The sequence below is a fragment of the Manacus candei genome, unplaced genomic scaffold (assembly GCF_025592945.1).
Source record: "Manacus candei isolate 608988 ecotype Guabito, Panama unplaced genomic scaffold, ASM2559294v1 h1tg000028l, whole genome shotgun sequence".
NCBI classification, from domain to species: domain Eukaryota; kingdom Metazoa; phylum Chordata; class Aves; order Passeriformes; family Pipridae; genus Manacus; species Manacus candei.
In genome coordinates, this window is record NW_026138076.1 from 41,612,303 (window position 1) to 41,632,500 (window position 20,198).

The following is a 20,198-nucleotide window of genomic DNA, read 5'->3' on the forward strand; positions in this document are numbered from 1 at the left end:
AATCGCGGCGGGCGGCGGGCACGGCACCGCGGGGGCGCGCACACCGCACGCCCGCGCGCTCGCCCCCGCCGCGGCCCCGGGGAAAGGGGAAAAGGGAAAGGGGCGCGCCCCGTCCGCTCCGCGCTCCCGGGATCAGCCGGCCTTGGAGTCGGGATGCGATGGGATGGGGTAGACAGGGGGAGGGTCTGAGCGGGTTGGGAAAAAAGCTCCCTCTGCAACTTCGCCGTGGAGGCAGGTGAAGGGTGGGTGAGGTGAGCGCGCTGCTCCCTCCGCCCGCTGCGAGGGGACCCGGCGGCAGCGCCGGTGTGTGCGGGGAAAGCGGGAGAGAGGCGGGACGGTGCTTCACCGCAGGCATAAATCTTAATCCGCTTAATGCTGGGTTTGCAGCAGTGACAGTGAGACCGTCGCCGGGGCGGCGTGGCACGCACCTTGTTTTACTGCCCCCAGTCACCTTAATTCAGATAAATCTCTTGCCGTAAAGTTCTGTTCATTCTCTTAAAGCGCAGGATTGAGTTATTCGAAAGGAAACGATATTTTATGCAAGTTTGTATTAATAAGAATATTGAATGATTCGGACATAAAGCCGTAGCTCCGTTACGTCAGTTCGGAGGGAGCCCCCGGGCAGTACCTGCTGCAGAGCAGCCAGAACTGTTTCTCCTGCGGGAACTCAGGCTAACGGGAGGGCACTTTCCACATCTTCTGTGCTCGGGCCACGGGTGCGTGTGTCCTTGGAGGCTGTGCCCTCCCTTGGACTCTCGCAGCCCTGCCAGGAGCGGGACCGGGGCCGTGACCGTGCGGGACGCGATGCGCCGCTCCCTGCGGAGCCTCCCGTAAACCCGCTCGCAGCGATGGGGCTCGCTTTTCTTGTTCTTCCCTCCTTTCGCCGCAGCTGGCTGATTTTAATAAAGAAAATATCGCCGTCTGTTTTCTGTGTGCGTTTAAATTAGAAACATGTCTTGTTGCCGACCGTACCGCTAGAAGAAGTACGGACTTGCCCGGCGCCGGTGCGGCTCCGCACTCCGCGAGGAGAGGATCGGCTCCCTGATTTCCATCCGTGCCGCCGGGGCAGTCTGCGCCCGGAGACGGGGCTCTGTGCCCGGTGCTGGCGGGGCCCGGGCGGGCGGCGGTGTCAGGTGTCCCCGCCGGGCCCGGCCCCGTCGGGAGGGAGACGAGCCCAGGGAAGGCTCCAAGGAGAGCAACTTTCAAAGGGATGGGGGAGAAGGGCCAGGCTACCACGGGGGCAGAGTCGCTGGCGCCGCTGCTCGCACGGTCTCTCGGTGTCCCGGGGATGCGCGGGCCGGAGCGGGGCTGTCCGCCCCGGGGCGCGGGTAAGTGCCGGCGGATCTGCCGCCTCCCCGAGGCCGCTCAGGGTGCTCAGAGGCCCCGGGGCGCGGGCCGCAGCACCGGGCGGGCATCGCCTGCGCGGAGCTTCTCTTGGCGGCTCAGCCGGCCGGGCGGAGCAGCGAGGGTCCTACGCCTCGGCTCCGGACGCCCTCCGGCAATTGTAGAGTTATTTAGGGCTACGACTGTTTTTCACACGCCCCGTCGAAGCTCCCGGGGCGGATGGGGGCTCAGTCGCCGCCGGTCCGGCGAGGTGCTCTGCACCTCGACCCTCCGATCAGTGGTGGGCAAGAAAGCTCCGCGGGGTCTCGCTTCCTGCAGCCCTGGGGTTTCCCGCGTTCGCCGAGGAGATGCCGGAGCCGTCAGGCGGCCCGGGCAAGGGTGGGGGGACGCGCGTTCCTGTTCTCAGGGTAAAAGCAGAAGGAGGGAACGATTCCCCTCCCACACTCCCCCCCCCGCCCCCGTCCGCGATAAGGTGTCTAATGATGTAGCGTTAGTGGTGTTCAGATTTAAAACAATTCATTACCAATTTTCCTGCCTGAGGTTGAAGCTCTAGTAAATAATAAATCAGCTAAACAAAAGCTGACTTTAATTTATTGCCCCGACGCTAATTAGAAACATCATTTGAGCAATAAACTTAAACACTTCCAGCAAATAATGCACGTGAAACCCTTCTCTCCCGTGTCTGGGCGTTTGTGGCCGCACTGCATTAAGACCAGCTTCATCTGTGGCGGAATTTGCTCTCGCCGGGATGAATAATTGAAGGGGGAACAGGATCCGAGGAGGCTATAATTGAAGAGCCCTTGTCACCTCTGCTTTTATGTATGTTAGTGTAGAAGTCCATCAGCAGCTCCTTGATGGTGTATAAAACGAAGTGGCATCCCCTCCAGCAGCAGGAGATACTGTATTCCATTAAAAAGACCGTGTGCGTGTGTGTGCCGCAGAGAGGGAAACTCTCAGGGCTAAAAGCCACTTGAAGTCTTCAGACCGATTGATCTGTATTCCCTCGTTATAATCCGTCTCATCATACTTGAGTTAATGAGGCAGGGGCGGGGGTGATCTGATGGTCCTTGACAAATTCATTAGGGAGGCTGCGGGACATTTTATTTGACTGTTAAACATCGTGTTTGTTTGGTTTAAGCAGTGCCAACATCAGCATGCCGCTGCCTGGAGCTATAGTGTTTTGTTAACGAGGGCTTCTGTAAAAAGATACTGGAAAGGGGACTCGGTGTGCAGTGTTTGCTCTTGCCTTGGCTCCTCCTGCCCCCTCCCGCTCGGTACAGCGGGGAGCTCGAGCTCGTGTAAATCCAGGCGTGCAGGCATGGTACGTGCCACGGTATTTTCTTCACGCTGAGGATGGCAAAGTAGCAGCGAAGGGCTGCTATTAAATTTACAAAGACTTTTTCTTTCTTTCTTTCTTTCTTTTTTTTTTTCCCTAAAAGAATGCTATGTGTTTGTAATAACCCTTAAAACAACAGAAGAAGAAAATAGCTCAGAGTTTTAGCAATAAGCAGACAAGTTTCTTGCTGTGTTATGATATAGCATACTTGCATTTCATTGCCTATCTATTCATTGCCTTATCGACATGGCATATGTTACATATTTCACAGCCTTTTTATTCTGAATGTTGTATTTTAAGGTTTCTATAACATGCTGCTGATATAAGGTGTAATTTTTAAGGCAAATCAAAGTTTAATCAAATTGACTTGAGGCTATGAAAGGATTTCTGCCAAATCTGCCCTTTTTCTCTCCCTTGGTGAAGGTGAGGGGGAAAAGTGAATTCAGGAACAGGTGGTCCCAAAAGGGTAAGAAGTATTTTTAAGAATAGCATATGAAATATGAATGTGTATGCATATGCTTTGTTCATGGCAGCTTTGTAGATGAGACCCAGCTAGCATTCCATTATTTTCTACTAGTTGGTTTCCTCTCTGTCCTTTCATTTAATGGAAACAGTTCTGCAGAAAAGGGAGTAATTAATCTGCTCGTGGAACTTAGCATTGTATTATTTTTTTCCTGGAGATCAGTCTTCAAACATTCTCAGCTTTAAGTGCTTTGTAGGACTCTGCTTCCATTTATAGAAGAACAGTATGGGCAAAGAGCTAGTGCCCTTTGCCTGTCGTTTTCATACATTCCTGCACTGCTGATGGAGCTTGAACTGCTGCAGGGAATGTATGGATTTGAAAAGAAATGATTCAGTAATGCACGTTGTGTTTCTCCCCATCAAAACCGGGTTAATAGTTACAGCAAATGCTGCTGTGGGTTTGACAGATAAAATTCCTTTTACATTCAGTGGTATACAGTGTATACCTTTTCTTGAAAGTCATGGCTTGGCTTTGCTGTCTGCTGATCTGTTCTGAGGTCTGTATGTATGAAGTTAGTTGATGGCACATACTGAGGAGAAAAGATGATTTCATTTCTGCACATGTCATTAATGCATCTCGTCAGTTAAGAGTGTTGCATAAATCTTGTACCTTTTTTTCCCATAAAGATTGAATGGTATTGTAATTAAATAATTTATATGTTTCTAAGTCTCCCTTAAATTTCATTTCTTCAGTGGGAAGGAGATAGCTTCCAACTACTCCTTTAAGTAGCTTACTTTACTTTCCTGTTCAGTCCTAAAATGTGAACATATTCATAATCTGATGTTTAACCATAAGCAATCTGCCAATGAGGGCTTTCTCTAATGCCTTGAACCTTGAATTAAAGGTAGCATCTTTTCTCATAGTGACTGATGGTGACTTCTTTTAGCTGTAGACTGCTTTGAATACCAAATGCTGTTTTGTAAATTTGCCTTTAATAAGTTGGCAATCAGAGAAAGGGAGACGTGCAGTAAGTAAGAACAATTTTAGTGCTTTTGTAAATTTTTATTCTTGTTAAAACATCATGTGGGCCTTTTGTTTGGATGCAGTTGGGGTGGGTGCATGCTGTTTCATCCATTAAAAATAACCAAATTCATATATGTTGACTGGTTTTTATTTATAATAATTGATTAATTACATTAATAGCATAACTTTTAAAAAGTATGAGAGCATATGACATATGCTTGACCTCCAGTTGAGTGCAATAACACTTATTTGCTTGAGAAAAATACAAGGTGGACTAGAGAGATAATGTCTTGTCTGGTTCTTAAAAACGCTATGAGGCTAAATCAGCACTTCTTTAAAAGTATGAAAAATAAAAAGATATTCTGTCAGTAGCTTTCCTACGTTTGGTACCTTAGATGTTCACATCTCTGAGCATATGCCTGATCATGCCAACAAAGAATAGCCTGTGTGGTTTTATCGGTTAGGCACCTATTTTGAAGATAAAAATCTTCATGCAGCCTAGTCAAGACGAAGCATGTGTGTAAGTTAACCTAAAATTCCCTAAACTATACCCTTTTAAAATGTCTATTTTTAGCTCCAGAAGTGAAAGCTTCTTGTTTATAAGCTTATGTTTTTAAAAGTGCTTTTTCAAACACCACGTAGAGCAATGTGAAATCCTCTGATTCTCACCAACCACTGTACAGGTTACAACCTTTCAGTGAGTTTCTACGAGGGAAAGGGTGTTGTGGGTGGAGGGAACAGAGAGGGCTCAATCTTCTCAATAGCACTGAAAAATGGCATGAAATATATTGAGTCTCTCTCTCTCCTCCCTGTATTTTAAGGTTACTTTGTTTTAATTTTGGATCTGACAGAAAAGGCATGCGATTTTTATAGAATTAAAAAAAAATAATTCCTGTCGAACAGCCTTCTAGCTGTTCCCTCACTCAAATTAAAAGCACAGTTAGAACCCTCTACTTTTCTGTATATTTTACTTCATAGCATTGAAATTTTATCCTTTGAAAATGCTGTTGACATAAAAGTAGTATATTACTAGTTATAAAATCATTACAGGGGTTATGTTGCTACTTCTAATGAGAGAATCAAATGATAGCTATTCCTATTTTATATCTTGCTGTGCATATCTTATTTCAAAATAACTTCTTCATGTTAATAAGCTTCTTTCTTTTTAATTTTCTTATGAATTAGGTAAAACCCGTACGCAAAGTAATTCAAGGTACCATCTCCTGGTGCTGCAAAGGGGAAACTGTATTGGCTCAAATAATGTATAGAAGCCATCTGCATAGCCTAATTGAAATAATATTTGGTGATCTAAGAGATGGAAATTGTTCCTTTTCTTTAACCATCTGAAATAAAACTAGGATGTAAACCAGCTGTCTTGGCCTATGGAAATCAAGGTTCTGCCAGTCTGTTTCTTTTCTTCATTTTCTACTTCTATCTTCCTTTATTATCTTCGTATCCCAAGGAGTCTTTCTTATTTTCTAGCTGGTTTTGTCTGCAACAAGGGGCTGGGTTGCTGTGTTTAAATAGACTCTGGATAGAGTGAAAAATCTTTGATCTATGGCTATGACTGCTTCCAAATGATTTGCTTGCTGGGACTGGACACTGTCCATGCCCTTTCACTTCACTATCAGATAGGCACACAAAAAGGACTTGACATGCTACCAGATGCATAGTTAATCATTGCATTAGGTCTGTAAAGGGGACCATCCAGACTCAATTAGGTCTACCATTTTTAACTAGTGTTTGCTCTGTAGTTTGTTTGGAGTGCGATATTAATTCTAACTGCTGTTCTGTTTATTTAAAAGTGCTTTAACGCAGTTCTATGCTTTTATTTTTGAGGCGTTTTCTCTGCATTTGTGCTGTTTGATGCAGATTTAGAACACGACTGTTACAGTGTAACAAATATTATTGCAGTGTAACATATTATCTGAAGTTTTAATGAAAAAAGGTTTTGCCTTTCTGTAATTCAGCAGTTTTCCTTTCTCAATACCGATATCTAAAAGTATATTTGAAATAAGCTGAATGCAGCAGCTGGCATGTATTGAGGCAGTGTTCGGAAGTAAAGCTTACAAGGATATCTGGATTTTTGGAACTGAGTCTTAAACTTTGAAAACCAAACAGCAGCATTTTTCCTGTCACGTACTTACCTAAGAGCTCATTCTTATGTCTGGCACCGTGTGCTTTTGTGTGAGAAGGATATTTAGGGTCCACGAGTTGAAAAGGCTCAGCTGTAGAGTAAAAAACATTAGTTAAATTATTACTCTGAATCTTAGCTGGGATTTCTAGGACTAGTTTGTTGTATTTACATTAACAGCTGTTAACTGTATGCACTGAATAAAGTGCATTGGAAATTCCTAGCTTTCTCAGAGTTTCAAAAAAGTAATATTAATTGTAGTTCATAGATGTGGCCAGTCCTTTCATGGTATGAAGAAGCTCAAGTGTTCAAATTGTATAAAGTGTTTTGCTCACTCATGCTGTCTGCATTTTACAGTAATGCTGATATTGAGGATGGTAGGCCTATGGAAGCAGGAGCATAAAAAGACATAAAATCAGTTTTGCTTGAAAATTGATATATATAAGAAAGGAGCGCTAATCAGAGACTTTAAAAATATTTTCATTTGGGTTTAATATTTGTTTATTTATTTATTTTGGAAGAAAGGAGGAGCAGGGCATTCATCCATTAAATTTTTTAAAAAATCAATATATAGTTACTAAAGCTATTGTATTCAACTTCAGATTATAGTTCAGCCTTCACTTTAGATTTGAGATTTCTTGGTTTAGTTCTTTGCTTCATGGTTGTCAATATTCTTTGAAGGAGGCCAGATGCATTAAAATGTAACATTTATCATTTAGTTGTAGTCACAGGGATATTTAGGAGTTGCTAATGGACTTCCAAGATGCAGGATGTACAAGTGAATGCTGCTCAGAAGTGCTAGTTAGGGCTCTCCAGGGATTTTTAAATTATTTATGGCTACCTGCTGCTCCAAAGTACAGGTGTGTGCGTGTGTATAAGCCATTAATGATTCGTATTGATGTGTCTAAATATTCAACGGAGAACAAACCTAATACAGGAGTTCTTAAGAGGCATAGGCAGGTGGCTTTTCCCCGTTCATCATCTGTCTTGGAAGTTCATTCTAACTGGCATCTGCGTGCCAGAGTGCCTAGGAAGGGGAATTGTTTATATGTACTTTGTGGTTTTCCAGAGTGAGAACTTGAAAGAAAGTGGGACTTGAAATGTGTGGTCATTTGTGAATTTATGTTTTATCTCCCTTCACTTGAAAATTTATGAGGAGAGTGACTTAGGGTGCTTGCGTTGTGTGTTCCAGGGCTTGCCCCCACTGATAACACCCTTGTTGGCGTGAAAGTGCAATGCAAATTATGACAGTTACAACCTTCTGTTTTGTTTAACCTGTCAGTGGATTTCCTGGCTCAGTGCTGAGGGCAATGGCGTGTTCAGCTAGTTCCATATTCACCTAAACTTAAAAGGTCAGGTTTCTACAGGCAAGCCTAGTCAAAGCCTAATTGATGAGGAGGGCAGGGGGACAGAATTTACTGTTCTGTTGGCTAGTTTCATATCGTTAGGTTGTCCTGAAAGCATCAGGCAGTCACAGCCCCTTTCATGTAAGTGCTGACCCTAGACAGGAGCTGACAATCAAAGGAGGCAGCCACAGGAACCGGTGCAAGTAGGCTATTGATTTTTCAGTTAGGTCTAAGTAGTTTGTAGTATGGGTAATGGGTGACAGAGGCAGGTATGTCATTATCAATGAGCTCCAGAACAGTAGCGACAGCCCCCTCTCATATTTCCTTCAGCACTGACAGTCTGCGTCCTGCAGTGGTCAATAAATCGCCCAACCTTTTACTGACAAGTGACTTGAAGGTGGGGGTAGGAGTCAAAGAGCTAAACTTCCGTACTTGAACTTGACATGGATGCAGAGCAAGGATCTCGACATCTGCGTTCCTGGCTCGTCAGGCACAGAGCCGAGGAGAGCACAGAGAACAAAGCAATGGTGGATGTGCGGCCGAAGAAGCTTGACTTTGTCTTATGCCCTCTAGAAAGTCAAAGATTTTCTCGAGGTCAAGTAAAATAGCTTCAAACACCAGCTTTCTGTAAGCAGGGTCTGGTTCAGTAGTTAATTTAGGTTACCATGGCAGGGCTTTGTTTTTACTTTAGTATTGCTCTGCATTTAATCAAGGTTATGCTGCCACAGCAGTACAACAATCACAGTCTGCCATTCAAAATCCGCTTTTAATTCCTAGTTTCCTCTTCTTAAATTTCATATATGGAGACTAAAGAGATTGAAGGTTTCTTATAAATCCAAAGTGTTAGCAATACAGTTTCTATTCTGACTACCAGTGCTGTTTTGGGTCAATAGTGGAGTACCAAATACTTTAGGAAGCTGAATAAAGTTTTTATTACTTGGATTTTACTAGCTGTGATTTCTGAATTTAATAGAGGTAGATCCAGATTTTAGCTTTACACTTAATTAAATTCTGAAAGATATTGAGAGAACATAAAAATTGTAATAAGTGGTGGTTTGTTTTTTTTTTTTTAAATATACCTGTATGGAAAATCAAGTTAAATGAACTTATGTATCTTAATCTGAATCTCATGAAGTTTTCTAATGTTGTTACTTTATTTGAGGGATGTAAGTTATCTGCATTTTTTCAGAAGCTGGAATTCAGTCAGGTTTTATGCTGTGCACAGATGTTAACAAAATAGCATGTGCTTGTAATTAAAAAAAATCTTTAGACAAATTGAAATAAAGCAGAAGAGTAAATGTTTTGAAAAACTTCCTTAAAATAACTCATTGCTATGGTATCTTGTTCAACAATGTTTGTAATGTTACACAGAGCAGGAATCTGAGACCCTGTACATTGAATAGCTGCAAAGTATCATCTGTGACTGAAACTTTTTCATCTGTCTGCATCAGCTAAAACCCTTTTCTTTGTGGCTGGCTTTTTAACTGCAAGAGCAATGTTGATACAGGCTCAAGAATTGAGGTTGAAATTTATCACTGGATTATGAAATCCTTTAAGAAATATTTGTATAAGCTAAAAACCTGAGTACCTGTACATTTGGAGCAGTTATGAAATTAAATGGTTATAAAAAATCTGTTTAGGTGTTGTTACATCTGCCTATTGAACAATGCTTTAAAAAAGGGGCTGTCTAGCTGTCTTCCGGAGGAAAAAATTTTGCATTAATTGGATCAAAATGTGCCAGGTTGTTTGAGCCCTTTGGTATTTAATGGGAGTTTTTCCCCTATCAGTTGTTTTCTTCATCTTGCAAGGCCTTTTTTTCTTGTTAAAGTAGGTAAAAAGTCCAGCCATGCCGTCTGAATCTTATCTTTTCGTGTAAACAGGTACAGCATCTTTTACTGTATTTTTAGTGTTGCTGGCATGTTGTGTTATTGCAGGAACGTAAAAAGGAGCTGTAGAAAGGCGACAAATTAAATTTTCATGAAAGAAACCCCTAATCAGCAGTGACAGGGTAAGAGAAAGATGATTGCCACTTGGTCATTGTGGAGAGGCACTTAGACTTGGTGTCAGGGCTTCTGTTAATGATGACTAATGTCTTTCTTGGAGAAAACGCATGCTCAAACATGCTGCAGTCCAGAAGAAGAAGGGGGAGACAGGCACAGTGAAGGAAGAAGGCCGTGAATCCTAAAACAAAAGCTTGGGTCTTCAGATGAAAAGGGTGCAGTGTTTTTGCCATGTCAGAAAGCACAGCTGTGAAACTGTTCTCGTTGCACTCTTTAAGAAAAAGAATAATAATGATTAAAAAAGTATGTATACAGACATACACGTGCATATCGTGGGCTACCTGGTATCTACTTTAATTGAGGAGGGAGATAGTGATGACACTGGCATGTAAGCACACTAGTCAGAAGTAAACAGGCACATTTTATTGCTCTTCTGTTAACGAAGCTTGCTTTTTTAAAAGAACAAAAGCTGATGCAATATATTCTTTCCTACGCACGGTGCTGTGTTCTGAATAAACCTTCCATAGTCAAATGTAAAATGACTCAAAAGACCTTTTTCAAATCTTCAAGCTTTGGCTGTTAGGTGTATTGGCAAAAAAGAGGTGGCATGTGTCATTTCTTCAGCTTTTCCCTAAGTGAGACCTTTCAAAAGGGCATTTGCAATGCTTGTCATATTTTTTCATATACGTCTTATTGGCCTGACAAGTCTAGAGGACCATGAGAAAACAGATGTCATTGCATTCAGACAACACTAATTACTCTGGGATTTTTGCAGCCTCAGTGCCCGCATGTAACTGTCGATTATGACTGTTTATGTGGCCTATCATGGGTACACGTTGCACATTCAGATGGTACCACTAGTCTTTGTGTTTCCTATTATCACACAATAAGATGTAAAAATCAGCAACAAGCACCACAACAAGGAAATGCCTTAGTGTGGGACTTTTACATGTTTAAAATGCATTTTGTTAAAGATTGCATTCACAGTCATTATTAGATTTAAGTGTTTTAGCATCTGTTTACTGACAGGAGAGCAGTGCAGTGGCTGTCAGTTTTCACCATGATTCTTTATGTTGCAGGCTTTCATTTTCTGCAATTGTATAAACATTGCCTGAAAAATGCTGATTGACCCAGCAGTTGTCATAAATTTCCTCTGTCTAACCTTCACACTGAACTGAGAGATTTTTCTAATGTGTCACAGTTTGCTTTAGAAACCAACAGCCTCATTCTCTCACAAACTGATTTGTTGATATTTTCTTGGTTAAATATTCTTAGCCACTCTGTGATTTCAGAATCTATTCTTCCTCTGTAGCAGTAACTGCTGCATGATTTTTTTAACACAAAGTTCAAACGGTGGTCGCGTCGTGGCCTTTCTTTGTACGTTATCTAAAATTTGAATTTTGGTGCACATTTCATAAGCAGAACAACCAATGTTAATCACAGATTGGAAAATGAAAGCTCCAATAATGTAACTTCATATGCTGATGAAGCAGAAATAGAAGCAGCTTTATCAAAGATGTATGATGAGATAAAACTGCAGTCTCTGCTGTACAGTTATAGTAATTATGACTAATGAACCGTCCAGTCTGGATGAAATGGCATGCCCACAGGGACTGTGGCCAATCAGTTGTGACTTATGCAAGCTGAACAAAACATTGATGGTGTTCCAGATTCCATATAAGAGCAGGAAGTGTGGTCTTTGTTTGGAACATCAGCTTTGTCAAGTTATTTTCAGCAGCTTAGGAATAAACGGCATTAGTAAATAAAGTCTTAAGGACTAGGGTTTGTTGGGTTTTAAAGTGGGCATAAAGAATTACGATTTGCTGTGATCAAATATACCTGAATAAAACCCCCTGTGTTGATGGCACGTTCCTGATGCAATATACTTCAAAGTTGTTCTGATCATCTTGCTAATCTAAGTCATGGGAAGCACATGTTATATTGTAATATGCTGAGTACAGTGGGAGTGAAAGATGCAAAACACGTGAATATAGGCATGTATCTATTCAGGCTTACTGTGGTAATTTGGTTTTTTAACAAATTTGCTTGAGACCTGATACTTTCATTTTAATTTTGAAGCACTCTGCATTTTAAACCAGTCTGTGATTTGTAAGTGGAAGAAGACGAGTACTTCATAGTGTTGATACCAGAAAGACAATTTTTTACAGTAAGAAGGTTAAATCATATCAGCAACATAAAATGGAGCTTCAGTAGTTTTGATGAAGTATAGAGTAGAGAGTAATAATTTGGAGCCAGCTTATTTTTATGAAAAAGAATAGCCAAATTCTGAATGCTAACATGCAGAATATATGGGGACTTCTGAATTCAATTTTAAGGTAATAGCAGAGCAGAAAGGATACTTTTCTAAACATAAGTTTGTACTAAGTTGTTAAGGCCCAGTCTGTAAGCAGTTGTGGATCAGCAAATGCTTGAAGGATTTGAGAGTAAAATGATCAATATTTTACAGATGTTAGTGATACATTGCAATCTATTTAGCATTTTGCCTGAACCCCTCCAGAAGGCTACAAAGGAAAAATATTTCAAAAAACCTATTTGCAAACGGACTAATGTAAAAGTAAGGATACCCCTCCCACACACCTTAAACTATTTAGAACAGAGTTAAAACATCATTTGAGAAAAATATTTTAGACTGTTGTGCTGTTTAATAATGGTTTACCTTAGTCAGGAAGATTCACAGTATGAGGGTTCTTAAAGCATGTGTGAAATTAATACACTGTTGTCAAAGAAGCTGGCAATTAAAGACTGGCCTACCTGAAATCTGAAGTCATTACCGATCTTTTGTGTTGCTTAATAGAAAGGTGGGCAGTGATTTAACATGTCTACAGTTTTTCTAAAACGTTTCTTTAAAGTAATACATTTTCTTCTTATTTTTTCCATGCTCTTTTGAAGCTTAAAAGCTGACACTTAATTTACTGTGTTTAAGTTTTTTCTTTTCCTGAAATGGAGGAAATCACAAACATATCTCCAGTGTTTGTCATCTTGTATTCTGAGCAAACCTCAAAGTGTTCCTAGATGTGCATTTGAGTAGATTTTTAAGTAAAGAATTCTTATTAAATCAGGGACTTTAGACATGTGTTTAATTAATTAATTAAGTCTGTTTGGGAAAAAAAAACAAATAAAACCCCAAACAAAAGAAAAAAAAAGAAAAAAAAAAAGAAAAGAAAAAAAAAAAAGACCAACCCCCCCCCCCACCACCACGACAAAAGCCTGGAAACAAACCAACCCATCTACATTAGAAATCACAAATACCTTACCACTTCTGTTATTTCTAGTTTGGAAGTGTCCAGAGGTACTGCAAGGGATCTACTAAGAATCATAATCCTTTTCTTTTGTCTCTCAGAAGAAAGCATACTGCATTAAATATTGGAAATGTGAAAATATTGTATATGTATATGTTAAGATAAAGTATGTTGATAAGTAAACTCTGAAAATAACCACATTTGGGTTGTGCTAAATAATTATGATTAAGATCTTTGAAGACTGTGGTGCTCTTAAGTATGAGTCTCTTCCACAATGTCGTTTCAGAATCAATAGAATGCAGTGCATTATGTACATTATCTAATTTTACTGCACAGAAAGTTCCATTACAGTCACTTTAATGACTGTATCAAGATTGTACCAGTGAAGTCAGGACTGAACTTTTTAGGCGATGTGCAAACATACAAAACTAATTCTCATTCTTTCAAAGAGTTATTATTTAAAATATTTTTTAAAAGTTATTATTTAAAAGATTTAAATATACAGAGATTATATATACATATATGTTATAAGAATATTTGGAAGAAGTATTCGTATGTGTTAAGATGAAGCAATAACTTTATGTGGTGTTTTTAAGGAGGCCTCAGAGTAAAGTTCTACCATTTTCTTATGAAATCATTGGTAAAATTCCTATAAAATTATGCCAGCATGGATCAGCTTTTTATGTATTGGGACATCCATTGTTTTCACTTTGTTACCCTCTATAGATCTGATCACATTATTGGTGTTCAACAAGATGTGCTTCTAAGTAAAATACCTTTTATCTTCCTGTTGCTATGTGTATTTGTGTACAACCATAAGATATGTTATTAGTATGTTGTTAGTTATATTTGGGAACCATCTTTTTATGTGAGAGGGGCTTAATCAGCTTTTGTTCCTGTGTGCAGCTTCCAAAGTCTTCAGAAAGATAAGGCTTTCTTAAGAAAAGCAAACTGTGTCTAGTATTTGATATTGGTGAGATGGTGTTCTGCTCTGTGTAATTTGCATAATAAACCAGCAAAAATCAAGGATGGGTTTATTGAGGACTGATTCTCTTATGTATATTTAGAATTGTGTAATTGTTTGCATCCTGAAACTTGTTAGCTACTTTTGGCATCTTCTTACCTGCTACAAATTATATTCATGGCATGTGACAATTTGAGGACTGATTATAAACTATTTCTGTGCTGATTTAGATTTTACTCTTGTATTCTTCTCCTAAATCTCCTGGTGAAACACATTTTCTGTTGTTTAGGTATTGTATGCAGATCAAATGGTTTAATGACCTGCACTCTGAGAAAAAGAGATTTAAAATGGAAACTTGTTTTGAAAGAGCCCTTTTCTAAAGAAACCTCACCGATTTTTGCTCTTTGCTTGTGCATGAGCGTGTGAATTTTTCACTGATAGGAAAATTCCTTCTTCCCATTCTTCAGAATATTCTTCCTGCCATTTTGTTTTCTCAGTTGAATTAAATCAAGGCAAAGAATGAGTTACCTGCTTAGTGGTCCCCCTGTCTCATGTCTGATACACAGCAGGCAGAATGGAAACCTTCAGCTTCCCCCTGTTGTGTGAGGATTGGTTTTGGTTACCTGTGATCTTGCTGTACTCTCCCATAGTGGCATGTAAACCCCAAATGGGATTTCTTCAAGCTGCTGGGAATGTTCTCTGCCTCAGTTTCTTGGTGTAAAAAAAATGTATATCAGCTTTTGACTGAGATACAATTTGGTTAATAATTTCAATTGTTTTTGGTATGTTGGGGATTCCAGAATTAGAACTGTTGCTGATTTTCCCATAGGCTCTCATGTTAGTCTTTGTGTTGACTGGTGCTTATGGCTGTAGGAATAAATTGATCTGATTTGGGAGACAGATCAAAATAGAAAGTTACTCTTCAGTGCAGGAAATTTAGCATTCAGTGCAAATGAGAGCAGCTGGGTGGCTGCTTTAACTTCTTCTGCCTTGTAATGACTATTACAGAACAGAGTTGGTCAGACCAGCTTGTCCTACTTACCTTATCCATCCCAAATATATCCCTAATTAGTCATATGCTTAAGTCAGGTGTAGGAAAAGCTGGTGAAAGTGTGATTGTGTTGGCTTTGTCTAAGATTTTCCTTGTAACAAGGTGTCTTCAGTTGCCCATTTAGGGAAGATTTGTCTTATTTGCAAAGTTCTGGCAATCAGAGGGAACCTTTAAAGGTTTAAAGATTTGCCTCCTTTACTCTTGATCTGCTTTCTAAGCTTACCTGTGCTGATCTAAGTCCACACTAACTCATTTAACTCGTTTGTATTACATGATTAGAAAATAAAGAAGATCCCAGCAGAGTCAGAAAGAAACTTTTTTCACATTATGTCAGTTTTGAGGTCTTATTTTTTCTGCTGCCCCTGGAATCAAAGTCAAACTTCAAAAAATGTATGTGAACTAGTGATATTAAAAAAAAAAAAAGTGAAGTTAAATGTTTTTTTTTTTATTTTGACCCCTTGGCTATAAATATCAATCACCTAGCACTTTTTGGGGTGGAAGGGGAGAATGATAACAGAAAGCAATAATCAATAGCCTCCAAAATTTAACTAAAGTGTCAAAAGCAAGGCATTTTTTGAATCAAAACAAGAACATTTTGTTCTTTTTAAAAATTGATTTGAAACCTTTCCTTCACACAGTGTTGAGTTTGACTAATAAAAAGTAATATTTTTCATGGGCAATTTCTGCTTGAATTGATATACAAAAATTTGACATAAAATTTCTCCAGTGAGTGGAAATATGTGTGTGTATATATATATATCTATCTCTCAATGAAAATTATATTTCAGAAATTTTTTACTCTCTCTACAGTTTAGCGCTTGTATTTTGCATCATAGGTATTTTTTTTTCAAGGGTATTATGATTCTGTTGCCTGCTGGAGTCTGGATTCTAGATATTTTTGTGGTTCTGCCTCCTACCTCTCATTATTTTAAAACATTATATTTAACCTTAAATGTTTTTTATTTCTCTTTCATGTGAAACAAATATTAAAATCCTGTGCTCTCTTGTTGCTTGTAGGTGTTGCTTTGCTTTTTTTCCTTAATTCTAAACTACTAAAATAAATATCACTCCCAGTGTGTAGTATTAATCTTTCAGAAGTTTGTCCTGTACTGGAGAAAATAAATAATTAGAGATAGGTGTAAGGTGACTGATGTGTAGGTGTAAATACTCTGTAGATTTAAACAAGCTGCATGGCAACTCTAGGTCTCTTTTGAGGTAGTCATGAAAACTTAAATTGTGTGCCTCATATATTTAAGGCCAGTGAGCCTATATGATTTTATTAATGTGCTATAAATCTTATATTCACGAGCAGTGTTTACTACTGTGCAGTATATTTAAAAGAAAATTTATGCCTCGCTGCAGAAGGAAGGTAGGCTAGTGAAAAAATGCAAGGGTGGATCTCAAACATTTATCCAAATCTGACAAGTATTTGCAAAGAATTTGCTCCTGTAAATTTCTGCTGAGAGCAAATGATACGTACTCTAACCTCGATTTTAATAAAATCCATAAATATTTATTTATTCATACACAGGTAAAGCAAGGGCATGTCTTTTGTCATTGTGTGTACACAAGGACCTTGTATGTGTTCATGTATGACACACTGGACTATAGGATGAGCTTTTAATTCTGTTTTAAAGCAGACTGTTCTTCAATTTAGGGTAGTACCTGGAAGACCTTACTGGAGACCCTGGCCACTTTTCTGGAGGAATATTGATTTTCTTTGTGAGGTGTATCTTGGCAGTCCTTGGCCACACACATCTTTCCCTTCATATTCCCTTTCTTCTGGACCCAACAGCATTCCCTAAGCAAAATGGATGGGTTGTTACACTAACTCAGTGTGTGAGTTAGGATGAGTCACAGAAACTCAAGACAGGTCATTTTCCATTTAGAAGACTGGTTTGATCATCTTTTGGTAAATTACTTGTGTTTTCCTCCTTTATAGCACCCAGGAAAACTCCCTCTCTGGTCTCTAGGGAATGACAGGAAGTCACTGCAGCTGTGATTCACTCCACTAGTGAAGCTGCCTGCTTGAAAGTTACTTGCCTATTGCTGTTGAAAGGGCAGTGGTTATTTCACCAAGGAAGCATTTTTTATTTTGTATGGGTGCATGTAGATTGTACAAAAAAAATACAGTTAATGTACCGTGTGTAACCTTCCACGCTCCTTAAGCTTGCACTTCCACCTTGCGGTGGTTAAAATATTAGTCAGCAATACAAAACAGGTATTCTGGATGTCTTAAGAGCTGTTAAGAGCTTTGTTATGCTCTTTATGCTTTTATACTCTTTATAATTAAATATCAGGTTCTCATGCCTTCTAAAAAGAAGGCATATGCGCTTTACTATGCAGTTTTCTGTTGTATGGATAACAACAAAAACAATTCTCACAGAAAAATTAAAAAAAAATATTGTGTGATGTGTAAAAATTTACGCCTTGACATCCTTGTCACTGGACTCACTCTTGTAGATGTGTGGTTCTATAATTAGTTTCTTAACATGTGGTGTTAGTGATTATTTCTCTAATTATTACTGTGAGTATTAAAAAATTCTAAATAGCCTCAGTAACAGGAGTTCTTTTGCAGATTTTTTTATTGAATGTTTTTGCAGGTTTTTTGGTCCTTCAGAAACTTTCTGCAACCTTCAGAATTTTCTTAAAGAAAAGCTATTTATTTTGCTATGTCCTGTCAGTATGGTGAGGAAGAAATAAATGGGACATTATTCTACACCAAGCTGTTTGGGGTTCCCTGTTTTGTTTGTGTAATGTTGTGTCTGGGGGTAGAAAAGTTCGACTTGCAACTACATACTCCCTCAGGTAGCATAAAGGAAATCTGGTCTGAGCTGCTGTGGTCCTGCCACTCCTGCTCTGACTGACATTGTACGAGCTCTGCAATGTGTGCTGAGCCAGTTCAGCAGGCTGTTGGGCTTAAAAAAAAGAGTCCTCCCACACTAACAGAGCCAGTTTTCAGCTGGTTGAGCTCCCTGAAATAGTTTTCAGTATATCATTACCTGGTATTTGTGCTAGTGGAAGATATGTTTGGTACAGCAGTTGTTTGACCAGGGAGAGTGATACTGCAGCAGTCTGGATTTATGTTTGCTTAAAGAGCTGTGGAAATGAATCTCTCAGACTGCTTTTCACAAGGGTTGCTCTCTTGTACATCCTCTGGATTGTAGGAAGTGGTACAGGTTTTTCACCTGGAAGGTAAAGTCATCTTTCCCCCAGGGCATTTGTAGACGTGAGACTTTGTATATAATTTTTTATTTACTTTGGCTTGTGTTACAAATGACAATGAGGATCTTTCATGTTTGGATATACACTCCACCATTTTGCTGCATTCCTGTTAGCCCTTCTGAGTTATTAAAAGATTGTTCTTCTTCTTTTGACCCCTATGACACAAGCTTTCAACCCCTGCAGCTTTTTGGACATGTGTTCTGTCACCCTTTGGATACTCTGGAGAACATGGAGGAGAATTGAGGCATGCACTAATGTGCCCTAGTACCCTAGTTCACAGATTTATTATGCTCCTGGGAGAGCAATGCCTTGATGTATCCTATTATCTTGAAATCATCCTTAACTCAATCCAGGCTAGGATAAAATAGAAATAAAGGTATTTCTTTACAATGTTCAGAATGGAAAATGCACTTAAGTGCGTTTATAAAAAATAGGGGTGAAGAAATAAAATAGAAGGACCCACTTGCACAGAGATTAAGTCTGAAAGATTCTCTCTCATGGATACAGCCTCTCTGTTGACTGTGACTTGAGACATAGGTAGGGTATGTAAAAAGGGAGGATCATTGCTATGTTTGCATATGTCAGGAAATCATCTACAGCAGATCAGCTGGATCCATAGAAGGAAACCTTCAGGTTGAAGAAATGCCTTCCAGTGACCCGGAGTAACCAAGACGAATCTTTGGCATGCAGTAAAGTGGTGGGAGGCACATTTGGACCCCCAGGATTCTTGAATAAGTTTCATAGCTGGATTCAGTGGACACAGGCATGAATTCTTTCAGTCTGGATTGCTAGTGTAGTATGCATGTTATACACCAGAGACTGAGTCAGTATTTTCTGGGGACATCTGTGATACGAAAGTATGACTAAAGAGCATGTGAGTTACTGAAAAAACAGTTGAGTTTGCTTACATTTCAGATGATTTCTTTGGTATAAATACACAGGTTGAAAGCAAAGATGATTTCCTATGGGGTGTTATAGTTCATTCAGGGTAATGGGTAAACACTTGGTTGCCCCACAGGCAGTGTAACATCGTGTCCTATTCTGCAGGTCTTTGGTGTGAAGCCTGATGAGTAAGTGTGATACACAGATGCATTGTATGAGTTTCAGTGGCAAGATAATTTGCTGCCACAGACCAGAGAGCAGCTGTACTGTACCTACTTTGATCCATGTCATGCATTTAGTCTTATGGAATGTTGGCACTACGTAACTGAGAGCCCTGAGCATTTTCCTTGAGCATCCTCATTGTCTTCATTTGCAGTTAATAAAGCATGGGGTAGATGGTACATGAAGATGTTGGTACATTTATTTGGATTGTGCCTCCATGGACTGCCCAGCACTCTGTATATTTGCTTTGTGAACATTTAAAGTAGGTGTTCGTTGTTGTCACTCAGAGTGAGTTGGTACCTCTGTTTCACCTGTTCTAAGTTTCCTTAGAAAAAGCAGCTAGGGAGCTGACTTTTTTTTTCTGAGAGATAAATACTTTATAGGCTTTTGGTAGTTATTTCCATCATGGAGCAAATAGAAATTCTGCAGGAACTAAGATGTACCTTTCCTAGAACCTCTGTGTGTGTAGGAATTGAAGAAGTCTTGCAGTCCACTGCACTTGTGCCTTTCCTGTAACCTCCATGTATGTTGGAATTGAAGAAGTCTTGCTGTCCACTGCACTTTCCACAAATAGATGGGGTTCTTTAGCCATCTGTCTCATCTGCATTTATGTATTAAGGAGTCCTCTGTTGCCAACCATCATAATGAGATTTAAGTTGTTCCACTTCTGAGCAGAGCCACTTCTGAGTGGCAGCAGTTGCTCACTTTGTATTGACATCTCATTACATTACTCACATGTAATGACATATGTTGCATAACAAAACTTGGTTTACATGTACTTGCTTTCTTTGTGTGGTCTCAAGAGGGATAAAAACTTTAAAAAATTTAAATGTTGCCTGGTGCTTGTAAACATTAACTAACTTGGGAGAAGTTTCAGTGCATACACGTAGTGGGTGAATTAGCATGAAGGGTATTTTTACTCCTTAAGGTGTATTTCACTGTCATTCT

The 20,198-nt window shown here is 39.7% G+C and overlaps 1 protein-coding gene across 3 annotated transcripts in view; it reads left to right on the forward strand.

Moving 5' to 3' along the window:
• The window catches only part of LRBA (LPS responsive beige-like anchor protein), a 401,405-nt gene that overhangs the window by 228,108 nt on the left and 153,099 nt on the right, over positions 1-20,198 (forward strand). The gene's annotated exons all lie outside the window — the stretch shown is intronic.